This window comes from Ochlerotatus camptorhynchus, unplaced genomic scaffold (genome assembly GCF_037179485.1).
Source record: "Ochlerotatus camptorhynchus isolate MF236.1 unplaced genomic scaffold, CSIRO-AGI_Acam_v1.1 ptg000165l, whole genome shotgun sequence".
Taxonomy (NCBI): Eukaryota; Metazoa; Arthropoda; class Insecta; order Diptera; family Culicidae; genus Ochlerotatus; species Ochlerotatus camptorhynchus.
Genome location: NW_027040655.1, coordinates 239731 through 253774, shown reverse-complemented (window position 1 = coordinate 253774; position 14044 = coordinate 239731). Strand labels below are relative to the sequence as shown.

General features: G+C 36.8%; 1 protein-coding gene across 4 annotated transcripts in view; it reads left to right on the top strand.

The window, feature by feature from the left end:
* The window catches only part of LOC135701495 (fibrous sheath CABYR-binding protein-like), a 292932-nt gene that overhangs the window by 178753 nt on the left and 100135 nt on the right, over window positions 1–14044 (top strand). The gene's annotated exons all lie outside the window — the stretch shown is intronic.

Genomic DNA, 14044 nt, shown 5'->3' with positions numbered 1-14044 from the left:
TTGAAAGTATTTGTAATTTGGAAGTATCCGGGAAAACCGGAAAAAGCTCGTTAATTCGATTGAAGAACCGGGAAAATGATTCAACTATTCCCTGAGCAATTCTCGTTGAAACCAGGCCGCCATTGAAATGGTCTTTGAATATTTAAATATATCCGCTTGATTGGTCGAAACTGATTAAAACATGAGATTGCCACTTTCCTTAGCTCAAATTAATGGACCCCTCGCTCGCCAAGGGCCCTTATAGTAAAAAAAACGTAGAATTTCTAGCAATTCTTGACATATGTATCATGTTAAATATTTGAAATTTCATTTGGAACCCTCCTGCAAACAACATTCCGGAGTGACTTGAGATTTGAGCGTAATTACTTTTGTAAACAAACACGTCAATCGCCGAATTTTCGTGAATAACAGATCAATTTTTTAAACAACCAAAACCAAATGGTAGAGGAATCATTCATCTACCTGATAGTGTTATTAGTTTTCGAGATCGATTTTTGATTCGCGAGAAATCGGCGATTTACGTGTGTGTTTACTACGCGGCAATCTTGGAATTAACCTTCATATTGAATTTTATAAGAAAGGCAACCATAAGGCGTCTGTATTTAATCTTTACAATAGGTCAAGTTTACGATCCCTATATTCCGATTGGTATGCAAAAAAATTAGCCAAGTTTTAACAACTGGATTTACGGTTGAATATTCTAGTTTGTATAAGAAAATGTGTGGTAAACGGAAAGTTTTAATTTTTTAATTTTTAATTAAATTTTAAATTTGCTTGTCTCTGAGACATGAAGATTGCAACATTCTCCTTAAACTCTTAAGAAGCATACCTTTGGAATTTTTCTCGTACCTTGGAATTCTCTTTGGAATTCCCTTGAATTTCCTTGGAATCCTCCATAGAATATTCCATTAATAATATCCTAAAAATTAAATAAAAAATAATCTCAAAATTTTAATAAAAATTCTTTTTAGAGATGGCAAGCTCAATTTTTCGCACAAATTGATGTTAATAACTCTGAACTCACTTGACGAACATCGATTTTCTTAAAGCAACTGATTGAAAAGAGTTTGAGGTTCGTAAAAGTGCATACAACACAGTAAATTTATATTAAGACGAAAAGCTGTTCACAAATTTGCGTCACAAAAACGAAAAGTGAAAGAAACGCTGTTCATTTCTGACTTTCAATGCAGAAAATTCAATTGCTTAAAGTAAAACCAAGTTTCATCAACTGAATGAAAAAATATTAACAAATGAACAATGAATGTTTGCTTTGTGGGCATGGCAACCCTTCTCAGGAATCCTTCTGATTCTATTGTTTAAAAAAATCTCAGAACACCCTCTTAATTCTGACTATAATTCACATCAAATTATCGTCATCATTCGATTAGCGTTATCCTTAAAATTTACTTGATCGTGTCGGAATATCCCGACAAAATCTTCTCAGAACCAACTAGGAATAATTCTCCTTGAAGTTTTTACAACTCCAATGGACTTATGCTAAGAATTACCTAGGAATTCAGAACTTCATTTCTTCTCCGCAGAAATTTCTTAGAATTCATCTCAAAATTCCTTAGGACATTATTTCAGAAATATCTTGGAAACCTGTTCAGAACTCCCTTAGGAAGTTTACCAGAAATTTGCAGTGATTCTCCTCGCGTTTTCTCTTTTATAAAACATTTATTCAATTCTAAAATCGGTGAAAAACTCTCCTCGGAATTATATATATATAGGGGAAATGAATGCAATGTCGGCCTAAATGCTCCTAATTTAGGCCCATACATAAATTCAGCAATCGACTAAATTTTCAATAGCGACCAAAAATATCCATTAGTACCGTCCCAATGACACGTTTTTCTAGATAAAATTGATACATAGCAGATTTTTAGCGATGGGGCCAATCTTAGATCCATAGCCCAACATTAGAGTCATTTTCACTATATATTTTTGAAGTGTTAGATTCCTGAACATTTTTTCCAAGTTGAAGAACCTTTAAAACTTCTCAGGACTAAAATAACTACTCTAGTACTATAGTGGAACTATCAACCTACCCTCTTCAGACCTTTCTGTAGCCAATATTTATCATACTAAAGCTTCATGTTAGATAGCGTTTCCAACTAACTCGTAAACTTCACGTATGAGGTACCAAATGATGTTTTTATTTTTGTGCTTTGAAAGCGATTTTACAACGCGGCAGTCTTTCAATTAGAATTGCGTGTTTACCAATTCTTCTATTATCGGCAACTCAAAATCAGCCGCATTTTGTAGTGCGTATATTTCATTTAAAGAAAAATCTGGCTTAACATGATTGCTTAGGCAGCCGGCGCCGGTGGTGTAGTGGTAAGCGTGACTGCTTTCTAACACCCCAATGGATCTGGGTTTAATCCCAGCCGAGGTCGGTGGGATTTTTCTGAGGCATAAAAATCTTTGGTCACGTCTTCCTTCGGAAGGGAAGTAAAGCCGTTGGTCCCGGCCCATGTGTGTTGTGAATGGGTGCGATATCCTACGCAGGAGTGGAAGCTGCCTTCCTGCACATTCGGTTGCCGTCAATGAATGGCAATCGATGTCCGTCGGTGATTGTCACTGGATTGCGGAACAGAGACCGACGTTAAATAAAGGAAAAAAAAGGCGTGAAAATGTAATTAGATTGAAATTGACAGAATAAGGAATCGTTTGAATATATTCAGCGAAGTGTTTTGATTAGCAAATACAGTGGAATTAACGTTTAAATGTTGGTTACCGAAAACAGTCAATGGGTGCCGAAGCCAGCATTTACCCTATCTCAAAAATAACATTATTTCTAATCAGGGTGACCAGGGTGAACCCTCGAATTTCGGGAAAAATATACTTCATCCTCTCTTGGAAAAGCCAAAGAAGTTATTGGAAGAATTCTTACAGAGTTTTGACTAAGAACGCAATTGACACAATTGACGAGTTCAACATAGAATTGTTTAGGGTGTTCTGTGGGACATTCCATGACGAATACAAGATTACAGATCCATAATGAATATTCTTAATATGTTCTGATAAGAATGTTAAGGTGAGTTCTTATGAGAACTTCAATCAAATTCCGATGACATTGATTTTTCTGCGGAGATAATTTCAAGTGAATGTTCCAAGGGAAATCTTGAAAAAAATCCCAATGGTTTTCATATGGTATAATTCCAAAGGAATTATTAGAAGGATTGTATGGGATTTCCATGGATAGTTCCAAAGGTAACTTGAGTAAAATTACTTGAGAATTCTAAGAAGAATTCCAAGTGGATGTTGAGCAGTTTTTAGAGGAGAACTCTAAGATAATTCTGAACAGAATTTCAAGGTAATTCTGAGGTGAATTGCATGGAAATTTCAAGATAATTCAAGCGAATTTTAAACATAAAGAATTCTTGGAGGAAGCTGCAGTGAATTCTTGGATTAATCCTTAACAATTCGAAGAGGATCAAGATCAGCTCCATGCCAAATAAGATAAAACCTTCTCCGATTTGCATACAACTTTGCATACTTGTGTGTTATTTTTTACATTTTTACAAAAATTCGATCATTTCCTTTATGTAGGGGAAGTGGCTCTAATGTTGGCCTATGGATCTAAGATTGGGCCCATCACTAAAAATCTACTATTTATCAATTTTACCTAGATGAACGCGTCATTGGGACGGTACTAATAGATATTTTTGGCCGCTATTGAAAATTTGGTCGATCACTGAAGTTGAATTATACTTTCAGTTTTACATTTTTTCCCTCTGTGGAATATATTTTTCCACAATCAACTAAAAAATGTGCACTTGGTAACGTTTAAAAAATATAATATTGAATACTTTCTGTTTTTGCTGAATATTATAAACCGCAAATCTCTTAAGATTTGAACCGGGAAAACCGAAAATTTAAAAATAAAAATACACTGTCTGGAATGGCCATTGGTAGAGATAGAGAAATAAAGTATAAGTTCTTTCACCTATGAAAAGTTGTAGCATTTCTTAGAATTCTAGATGGAAAAAGTTTGCAATCTTTCTAGAAAGTTCGAAGAGTTAATAGCGAATTCTAAATTCTCTCTAATTTTCTTAACACTTGAAGAATAGCATACTAAAATATTACACTACCCAACACCCTAAAAAAAATTTCAAACATAAATAATGTCTTGGACGCTAAAAAGGTTCTCAAACTTTCCTGTAAGATATAACTCGTAAATCCCTACAATGTCGAAGTCGCCGTTAAACTTAGTATATTCGGTTTTTTTTTTTAGTTTTTCGCAATACTTCCATTTCCTCGTGATTTTCTGAATAAAATAATAAACCGCCCGACACGTACGCTCACAGATTCAAGTTCAATGTTTCTAATTTTACAAAACGTAAATCATTCGTATTCATTAGAAGCAGACACTAATATAACGAAGGTAGATTTATTTCTCCATTCAATTAAATCCCGTGAAAATCCCAACTGCCATCCAGTGCTCTTTACCACAGAGAAAACCGTTCTCTCTCTCTCTGTGATACCTCTAACGAGCTGCGTACTAAATCACCCCAAATAAGGCAACTTTAATGCTCCAGCGAAACGCTGAAACACAGCAAGTCTCCGACACTTCGACTTGCCTTTCCTCCTTGAGAGCAAGCTCAGCTTTTAAAGTATGAAAAATGTGTCTAAAACTTCCTCGAAACTGTCTAAACACACAAAAAAAATGTATAAAACGAGATTGGTTCCAAACACATAAATCATGCGTACGCTTGAAAGCAATGGAGCACGGTTGGATCTTCAATATAGCAGCGATGAATAACAACATGACAAGGAAAGTCTTCTCTCCGGTCCCTTCTAGCGCTCAAACCGATTCTGCTGACAACAAAGAAAAATGAAATCGTGAATCTTATCAACTGTGAATGTGCTGCTGTGTTGCTGCTGTTGCAACCTACGCATACATGGGCAATGCGGTGTTTTAAATTCTGATGAAACTCCCTAGTTCGAAACTAGCTCCAGAATCCCGAATACAGTGGTGGGGGACGCTGAAACCATTTTCGTTCTTAATCTTCTGAATTACGACACACCCAACCACGGAAAAAGAAAGTCACAAATTAGACAAATCACAGCTTTCTAATCGCTCACTGTCATCACTGCAGCGGCAATGGCAGTTGCGGGACGACGAGACGAACCTTCAACTTGACCTTCGGGTGCGAGTTTTTGTCAGGAACATGTGAAAATAATCGACAGAAATATTCAAATCCCCCTTTCCTATAGCGAATGCTTCTACTGCTCTGCTGCAGCAGAAGCAGCAGCAGCGGGTAAGGTTGAGTCTTAAAATAAATTCCTAAATTTATGACCACGTGATTGCCCCTCGCCGTCTTACTAGTCGACTTGGGGGAAAGACATTCAAGTTCTCGTGGATTGGAGTGTTTAGATTTATGGTTTACTGAGCTGGTAAGATTGGGATCTCACAAGTGCAACGGTTTCGGTGCACAGCCCGTTCACACGTGCACCATATTCGACGGGGATCCGGGGAATGAAGAACTATGATCGCATCAGTGAAAATTATCACCCAATGTGATGCGCATCGAGTAAATATCTTAAAGATGTTTTTGACGGGTTTTCCAATTGATGGAGGGATTCAATTTCAAACTTTTGACGAACGATATGACGACAAAGACAACCGGGGCCATGTAGGTGTGATTTGAGTTAGGTCAGTTGAAGTGGTGGTGCTATTCGAGACGGTTTTGATCTGTGGCTGTCTGATTAGTAACTTAGCTGTTTGGATATGCATTCTGCCAATAAAACGATTAAGTTTCATTAGGGAATCGGTTAGAAACATGGGAATACGGAATACGGTGTCATAAAACGGCTAATTTAAGTTGATTGAAGTTTTCCTGTATAGGTAGAAGTCATAGACTCATAGTCATAATAATGCACAGGTAGAATCGTAAATTAGTAAAGACCAGTGTTTCCATTTCCCAGCCATTTTTGACTGATGGCTCTTCCCGGGAATTCCCGGTATTTGGGAAATATGTTTATTCAATCAATATCAGACAGGTAATAAGCTTTAATCGTTATTCATTCATCACATTGTAAAAGGATGCATCAAATCCAGATTACTACCTAATTTCAATAAGTTTATAAATTTGATCTGACTTACGCAGGAAATATATTTCAATATTCTCTAGAAATTTCTCTTGAGTTCCCCCAAAAGTGTCTTCCAACTTCGCCCTGAATTCCTTGTAGCTTCCAGTCGATGTGTCTTTCAACTTCTAATCTAATCAACACAGCCAGTTCTTGGAAGCATCCTGGAAAATGATTGGTATACCTCCATCATTTTTCTTGTCTATTTGATATATTATTTCACATCGAAAATACTGAATACATACCAAAACTGTCAGGTCTACTGTGCAGCATTTAAGGGGCAAGATGATTCAGTAAACATCGGACCTGTTTAAATCGATAATTTAAACACAATGCTTCAGAATCCAATAAATCGATGAAACGTGGACATCTCGCACCGTACGTTCCGTATATGATTAGTTGTTCGTTGAAAGCACCTAATCTAGAATCGTTAAATGATGCTCCATTTTCCTCTGATGGTTTGGATATGAGCACTAACTCTTGTCCTAGCCTTTTATGGCTTATGTCTATAGCGCCATTACTCGCTTTTTGAAAAGAGAAGAACATAAACAATATAGGGGAAATGGTTCTAATGTTGGCCTATGGATCTAAGATTGGGTCCATCGCCAAAAATCTGCTATTTATCACTTTAGATGAACGCGTCATTGGGACGGTACTAATGGATATTTTTGGTCGCTATTGAAAATTTAGTCGATTGCTGAATTTATGTATGGGCCCAAATTAGGGGCGTTTAGGCCAACATTACATCCATTTCCTCTATATGATTTGAAACATACAAATTAAAATTTACAACACGGGTGGTCATTACCGGAGTCTTGTCACTATTAATAAGTAACTTGTCACTATACAAAGTAACAAGGACTGAAATATGTTCCTTTGATTTCTGAAAATTCTGATCCCCTAGTTTGAAGTTGGTAGATCCTTATACCAGTAACGCACCACGAAAAGGTGATCTACCAGCGTTACTGGTTCAGTCAAAGTATCTTCCAATTTCCTCCACAAGTCCTTGTGGTTTCACCGGCAATTGATTACTTGCGGAAATTGCTTCCAATTGTAATAAATACAATCATTGACACCGTCTTCAGGTTGCACAAACTGAATACTGAAGCCCCACGATCACCAAGCTCACACACAAACATTTTTCGGAACTATGTAAATTCCCTCCGACTTCCTTTGTAAGGTTCCTCCTAGTTCTCCTGGAAGTTTCTTCCGAATTCTCCTGGAAGATCCTTCCAACATCTTCCAGAAGATTCCTTCGACTTCTCTTGGAACATTTGTTCGACTTTCAGTCAGACTTCCGACCTAGTAGTCCTAATGGTTTCCGCTGGAAGACGGCGACTCTTTTAGTAAATTCTTCTTAAGGTGATTCCTTGTAGAGTCCACACAAATGGCCACCACGTTGGCTATACATGCACTTCCACTGTGAATTTTCAATTACACACATCTCTGAAATTAATGCCCATTTCACCTGAAATTGCTACTTCATGTATGCTGCAGTACAGCAAACGTAGAGTAGCAATTTCATTATGGTATGTATCGTAGACGCTGATATTTGTGCACTTACAGTTTCGAAGTGGTTACGAGAATAAGGATCTCACAGCGAAGCACCTTAATTGCTTGTAGAATCACCATGGCTTCAGCTGAGATTAATTCTGATGGAAGTTGGAAACATGATTCTTCACATTCAAGGAAGGGAGCTGGCTTCTACATAATTCGGTAAGAGGGTCTCACTTCCTAGGCACCTGGATTAGATACGCCAATCCTGACCATCATAAAGATCAGGAAGTCAGCCATTCTACACGAACATCGAAGAACCTAGATAGAGTCAATCGATCTCGTGTAGTTGAAAGCAATATTCTTCGTTGGTAAAGGTCATTTGCTTTGGCAGTCATTGGACAAACGTTTGACCGGTGTGGTGGCTGCAGCAGCCCAGCTTCCACCAAAAGTTAATTACTGTAGCCCTCGGGCAATTGCTCTCCGCTACCATCATCACCACCGCGTGCTGGTCTGCCGTTACTGCGTGTATTTAGTAATAAAAATTATCTTTCTAATCTCTTGTTTTCTGCCTCGTGGATTCTTCTTTCTTGTTCGATCTTCCCAGCGACTTTTTCTGTTTCGGTTAGTTCTCAGCTTGAACCGTAAAATACCTACCCACGAGCCCGCGTTGTGCTCCAATTACACGTTCGTTCAGTCCGACTCAAGATTGAGTCGAGTCGATTCAATTTCGTCAGAAGTGGATTTACTCAGAAGTGTTTTGAATTTTCCGGGCTTTTCAAGGAAAAACTTCTCGAGTATGAGAAAAATCGATAGAGCTTTCATTCAGTCTATTAGTGTTTTCCTAGACTGGGTAAAATTTTCATGGATTTTCCTCAGATTCGAGAAGTTCTTCCAACGGCTTTTACGCGGAAAATTCAACTCATTTTTGAGTAAATCCGCTTTCGACTTAAATTTGAGTAGGTCTGGACGACCGTGTAGCTGATCCCAAAACACGGCAAAGACTTGAGCTTTTTTATTGCTATCAAAGTTCTTCTTGCTTTTTAGCTCTGTGCATCATCTGATGGAATGACCATTCGTGTTGTTTGTATTAGAAGCTGATAGCTTTGTTGTTTACTCGGTTTCCGTACCTCAACCTCGAGCCGCGTGGCTGCATAGAGAAAGAGAAAGAGACACGGACACTCACAAACACTGTGGTAGGTTACAGTGCCAACTACCATAACATTATTTTTTATGTTTCAATACTCTTTCCGCCGGAGAGATTCATTTCAAGCTGAGTTTTCCATTTTTTTTTTCTTCTCGACTGATAATTGGGGACTGGTGTTTCAGCTTCCCCCCCCCCCCCCACAGAAGAGTGCATGTGTTCGGTATATTTTTGGAAGAACGTGCGATACTACACACCGTTATCTACAGTAGCAGCGCACGTTACAATTTCACGGATTTATTCTCACTCATTGGGTGAGACAGCACAAACAGGGTCCACCTGTTGCCAAACGAGTTAGGTTTCTTGTAACCAACAAAATCATCGAGATCTAGCGATTGAGTAGACCAATTAGCAAAACATGCACGCTCACAGATTCATAAAAACTTTCTAAATTGATAGACATCCATCATGGCCGACAAGTTTTATAACAACAACAACAACAACAACAACTGCAAAGTGACGAAGGAGAAGAAAAGCTGCGTTCGATTTCCCTCGTTGGGTTTCCCAGAAGCACACGAGCTACTTTGGATGATACCTTTTTTCGTGTGTTTTCCCCCTGTCTCTGCGTGTAGGCTCGTATGAATATCGCATCACAGCAAGGTTCAATTGATGTTTTTGTATGTTCGTGCTTGAAATAAATCATAAATCTGGGAATTGTTTGTTGAACCCCCCATATCACACACACACACACACACACACGCTAGCTGGAGAAAGACTGGCAGGCTCGTAAAACTGTTTCTCCGGGTTTGTTGTACTTTTGTCTTGTTCTTTGTGGGCACGGTTGGATTGATCCGGGAAATTCTTATTTGATAGGAATTATTTATCACCCGAGTCCTGAATTTGTTACGGTGGGGGCTTACGAGGGATTTTCCTCCGGAGATTTACCTTGGTGTGTGAATTATGGGTTTTGACTATTACTAGGTATTCAAGGAAAGATATATGTAGGTCTGCTAAACATGACGAGTATTTTGTTTGTTTTATAGTTAACACTTTTTAGGTCTTTCGTGACATGTTCGGGGATGAAATTATAGCATTAAATGGAAACAACGAACTCTTCTCTTTTAGCATTATCATAACCATTTTGGCTTTTTGAAGAAATTTTAATATGGGTCAGGCCTCTGGGCGATTTTTATTCAATGGTTATTAAATTATTTTTAAATAATCATGTCATGTTATAACCATCGAGTTCTGCCGCCAAACTGGTATTTTGTGCAATACCTAAATGTGACTCTTCCATAGTTTGTTTACGTTCCTTGATTCTTGCACGTGAATTGAGAGCTTAAACGTGTAACACACGATGATGCGCTTCATTACATAATATTTAAATTAAGAAATACAAGTGCAGTGGGTGCGCAGATGTTAGGGGCGACACTCGAACCTCCAAAATCAACCCACACGGCTGGTAGCAGGTCACTTTTTAGTGGCTAGGTTGCTATTTTCAAGTCAGTCACTAAAAATCACTTTTTTCAAGAAGTCACTAAATTCAGTATTAAAATTTAGCCACTAAAGTAATTTTTAATCAATCAATTTTAGTAAGTAAAGAATTTGCCTTCAAAATCTTCTTCTTCTTCTTCGCATTTCAAGCTTATTGCATATCTCATAAAAGCTTATTGCGTGCTCTCAACTTAGTGTTCTAGATGCACTTCCACAGTTATTAATTGAGAGCAGCGTTGCCAGATATACCGATTTATCGGTATTTATACCGATTTCCAAACTAGATACCGATATACAGATAAGGTTCCTCAGAATACCGATTTTTAAGATTTTATACCGATTTACACCGTTTTTTTTTATAAATAATCAAAATTATATTACATTATTGCCTGCCCGCGCTCGAATTTCGGAGATAATTTTTGTAAGAGACTTGTATCTTTTTGAATACCTCATATTTTTTGAGCCTTCAAAATTCTATACAATCATCTCTAAAGATGCCTTATTCTTCATACTCTTTCGACTAATGTTTTCATTTCCTCACCGTTTCTGGCTGCCGATCATTCAAAAAATAGTCGATGACAACATTATTTAACTTCCGGAGGTTTTTATTCATTTTTAAACTTCCTGATGTTTCATCCAACTTCCCCTGGAATTTTCTTCCACCTAACCTTGGAAGCTTCTTCAGCCTTCGCTCGAATGATTATTTCATCTTCTACCGCCAGTTTTTTTTTTAACTTTCCCGGAGCTTCAAGGATACTATCAGATTTTTATTGCGGATCCACACTAGCGGCATGCACATTTAAGAAGTTCTGAAACTTCAGAAAAGTCCAGGCGTTTGTGTAAGTTTCGATAAATTAAAGACAGTTTCATTAACTTCTGTTAAAATTCGAAAACTCGGAATTTTCAGAAAAGTCCAGCGAGCTCCAGTGAACTTAAGGAAACATCATACATATTTTGGAAACTTCACGAGTCCAAAGAATATTAATGGTTTTCAGGAACTTTAGTGAAGCTCAGAGAACATCAGGATAGATCAATTAATTTCAATGAAATTGCTGAAATTATAAAGGAGTTCCGAGAAACTCAGGCAATTTCCGAAAACTTCAGCAATGTCCTGCAAATTTAGGAAACGTAAGGAAAGTAACATGCACATTAGATCATTGTGAGAACATTTTATGGGAAGTTCTATCCTTTTTAATGGCAGTGTCGACAACTTTTAAAAATTTAAAAATTGGGAAGATCAGAGAACTTTAATGTTGATGGTACAATAAATTCAAGAAAATTGTGAGAGCACTTAAGAGATTTCGTAATCTTCAAGAAAGTTCAGAGATCTTCTAAGATGATAAGAGATATTCCGGTAGTCTTATTATAATCAGGGAAGTTCCGAGCGCTTCGAGGATGGCCAGAGAACTCCAAAACAGCCACTAGTATCAGGAAAATTACAAGAACTTTTAAGGAATTTTGAGGAATTATGGAATATTCCTAAGTGCATTTCAGGAATGTTTCGGAGTCTTCAGGGATGTTTTTTGAATATCAGGAAAATTTTCTGGATTATTAGAACATCCTCCAGGAATCTCTTTCTTCCGGTCTTTCGACTGTTCCGTAAGCGTTGTGGCTTCCGATTTTCTTCAGATGTTTCTTCCAATCTACATTAGGAAGTTTCTGCCAGCGTCTCCAGAAGGTTTATTTCGTCTTCTCAAGGAAGTTCAATTAATTCTTCCAGACATTTCTTTCGTCTTCTTCTGGAAGCCAAAGGTTTTTTTGTTCGACTTCTATTGGAAGGTTTTTCCGAGCTTCTTCTGTATTTCTCTGTAAATGGCTACTTCTGGAAATTTACTTCCGAAACTTTTTTGGCTTCCTTTGGATGTTACATCCGATTTTTTTCCGATCGATTGTTTAAATTTTCGCCACAAGTTTCTCAATTCGTGCCTCAAAAGTTTCCCAGAGTTTTTTCCAGCTTTTCTCTAACTTCATCCAGGAGAGCTTCTTTCGTCTTTCTCTTGATGTTTTTCAGCTCCATTCAGAAGCTGATTCAATTGTACCGTATTTTTGTTTATTCAATTAATACTGATTTTTCGAGAGTAAATTAATTGAATCCTCAAACCACTTGCTTTATTTTAAAGAAGCATGAAAAATGCTCATGATGGGTTTCAGGGTTAGAAATCGCCTCAGAGTGTTTGCAGAGCAACGCATCACACAGCACTCCGCAAAGAGGGTGTGGTTCTCCCATTTGCTTCGAAATCTTTTCCAGCAATCCACACAAAGAGTAGAGTGGTGGTTAAATTTATGCACTTTGCGTTTTCGTTATTCTTGGGTGTGTGTGTCTTTCTTTTCTTCTCAGCTACTTTACAGTTACAAAGGCTTGTGGATTTGAGAAAATCAGCGCACTGCGCGCATTGAGTGATCAGATATCATGGACAATGAACTGTCCTAAAATTGTCAAAATTAGTCTAAATCCTTAAATTTGATTTTTTTTTTCTATTTTCCTATGTTTTGCGATTTAATCACCAATTTGCGATTTGCATCTAATATCACCTTAGTAAATCGTTTGTTTACAAAAATGGAGATAGACAAAAGCGTTCAGAGTGAGTTATTCAATTCATACTTTTTTTTCTAGAACAAATTTATGGGATCCTTAATACATTTGCTTTATTTTTTAGAAACATGAAAAATGCGCGAAATGAATCGCAATCAACGGAGGATTGGAATCATATCTATTTGATCAATAAATGTCACTATTGGTCACTTTTTTATTGTGTAAAAGTCACTATTTGGTCACTATTTACGGAATTTTAGTTGCTAAAGTCACTACTATTACATCACATACTGTAGCCCTGGGTTAAGATAATTTGGTCTTATAGATGCCGTTTAAAACGTATATTTTTGCATACAAATATTTATAGGTTACACACCATTTATAACATGATGGTTGAACGTACATTAAAATGCGATTTTGGCGGTTAATATTGCAAAAAGTTCAAATTATTGACTAAAAGTTTATATTCTACGACTTAAGTCAATTTTGAAGTCTCCATTGTCTCCATTTTAGAAAAGTTAGTAGTTTTGTCAGGCTTTCAAATAAACATAAGTTTAAAAATCTAACAAATATACTTTATTTATTTTTAATACGAAAGTTTTTAACAGTTATTTTTTTATTTTTTGACAATGTATTTTTTTTTTCTGAAAAGGCTATCTAGTTTTCTACAATTTTGGAAAAACAGGGAATACCGGGAAATATTCGGAAATTTGAAAAGCAACAAAGAAAACCGGGAAAAACCCGGGAATTTGACGAGAGAACCGGGAAAAACAAATTAAGCATACCATAGGACCAAATGTTTACACCAGAATTTCAGAATAAACCATTAAAAAAGAGTGAAATACCAAATGAATGTCTTGCTCTATTTGCTGCATAATTTTCTTAAGAACCCCTCTTATTGTTTTTAGGCAATATTTCAAATTGATTTTGTCGTTTCAATTTCAGATGTAAAGTGCATGGGCCTTAAAAGAAATTATTGAAGATGCTGGACTTTGGAAACAAATATCTGTTAAAACCGAAACTGAACTATTATTTTCCGGGGTTTTGATTTTTCGTTGTTCAAAATTTCAGAATTCTTGAAATTCTTCTGAATTTTAATTAGCAATTACCGTTAATTCTTTTTCGAATTTCTTTGAATTGAAACCGCTTATAAAAATTTGATTGAAATCCTTCTTAGAATTTCCTTGAATCTATTCGGAGACTTTGATTTGTTTTAAAGAAACCTTTGGAGTATTTTAACGAATTTATTTCTATTTCTAATTTTTTTCTGGAATCAATGTTGTTGG